General features: G+C 48.5%; 2 non-coding genes across 2 annotated transcripts; one reads left to right on the top strand and one right to left on the bottom strand.

Annotated features, from left to right (window-relative positions):
- Nucleotides 1–321: 321 nt before the first annotated feature.
- Nucleotides 322–393, top strand: TRNAN-GUU (transfer RNA asparagine (anticodon GUU)). Its single transcript has one exon. It is a non-coding gene; the product is annotated as a tRNA-Asn (tRNA).
- Nucleotides 394–1024: 631 nt separating this feature from the next.
- Nucleotides 1025–1098, bottom strand: TRNAD-GUC (transfer RNA aspartic acid (anticodon GUC)). Its single transcript has one exon. It is a non-coding gene; the product is annotated as a tRNA-Asp (tRNA).
- Between the last annotated feature and the right edge of the window lie 416 nt (nt 1099–1514).

Here is a 1514-nt window from a genome sequence, read left to right as displayed (position 1 = left end):
GAGAGTCCTCTCTCATACTTGCCAATTCCAAGGCTGATCAGCAAGGGAATTGGCAGGAACCAACCTTAGTTGCCCCTCGGTAGAGTGAGTCTACTTAGCGAACTGGCAGGACGCGGAGATCGATTGATCAATATGCATATCGAGAGTTGATGGTTGACCGCCGCCCCCCTTGTCCTGCCCCGGCCGGGGAGGCAAAGGGGATTGCTATCGTCACCCTTTCTCCCGGTGTATGTGAAAGAGAAAAAGTGACGCACTTTTTGGATTTTCGGTCTGCGGTTGGTTGGGCCAAAGAACGAGAGTCAGCTTCCTTAAGTCCGTTCTTCCTCAGTAGCTCAGTGGTAGAGCGGTCGGCTGTTAACTGACTGGTCGTAGGTTCGAATCCTACTTGGGGAGATTTGATTCATTCAGAATTCGAATTGATAGTTATAGCTTTTCTGACTAGCGACCCCTGTCCTTCTCCTTTTTTTTCTAAAGACGCAGCAGAATCGTCAAACGGGACATCAAAAGTGGGAAGTTGATTGTAGGATTTCTATTCCTCACTCTCGTATAGGTGAACTTGGTTCGTTCAATGAAAAGGGATAAGAAGGATCCACTGGGAATGAATGGGAAGACTGGGGTAGTATCTTCATTAGCCGGAAGGAATTAGTCTCCACTAGCGTAATTCGAAGAACGAACAAGAAAAGGCGTCTTTAGGTAGGAGGATGGATGGATGTGGTCCAATGCCTAAAGCTCTGCCAGCTTCTTGTAGACTGGCAGTCTCCGAGAGGAACCTTAACCCCCCGGGTTAGGCCGGGTGGGATGGTATACTTTTTTTTCGCCACAAGTGGGAACTCAGTCCTTGGTAAGACACAAGGGGGGAAGGAAGATCTTCACTCATTCATTAAGTAAGTGCCTGCGGTGAGACCCACAACAAACGAAGGGGGTGGAGGGAGACCGAAGAAGGAACAATTGTCTTGAATGCTACGCTGGGATCAGCAGCTTCCAGTGTTTTCAAAATGAGTCGGGCAGGAAGAGGAAGATCGGGCGGGGAAAACGGGGTTCGAACCCGCGACTTCTGGCGTGACAGACCAGCACTCTAACCAACTGAGCTATTTCCCCCTTTCGTAACTACTGTCGATTCAACAGTCACCTACCGGTTACCTTTGTAACTATACCAAAGTAGCTGTACAACAGAATGCCCTTCGCCTTTAGTACTTTTCTTTTTCTTTTGACGACAGTAGAAAGAAATGGCTCTGCTCGCTTAGAGAAGGGGCTCCGCGCTCTATCAGCTATCAGTTAGTTGGCGCTACGCGCGACTTCAGTTGACAAAAGCGAACAAGATAGCGCTAGCGCCCGCGGAGAACTTTCATTTGTTCGCCTTCTAAAAGGCCTACTGACCTGCCGGTGAAAAGCCGGTTACAAAACAAATAATAAGACGTAGTGAAAAAGTACCAAAACAACTGAAGCCTACATCCCACTACGTCTGGGTTCCCCCTTCCTATGAACCTTGAGTCAATAGGTAGGGTCAACTATAC

The sequence above is a fragment of the Triticum aestivum genome, chromosome 2B (assembly GCF_018294505.1).
Source record: "Triticum aestivum cultivar Chinese Spring chromosome 2B, IWGSC CS RefSeq v2.1, whole genome shotgun sequence".
Taxonomy (NCBI): domain Eukaryota; kingdom Viridiplantae; phylum Streptophyta; class Magnoliopsida; order Poales; family Poaceae; genus Triticum; species Triticum aestivum.
The sequence above is the reverse complement of the archived record's forward strand: the minus strand, read 5'-3'. Positions and strand labels throughout refer to the sequence as shown.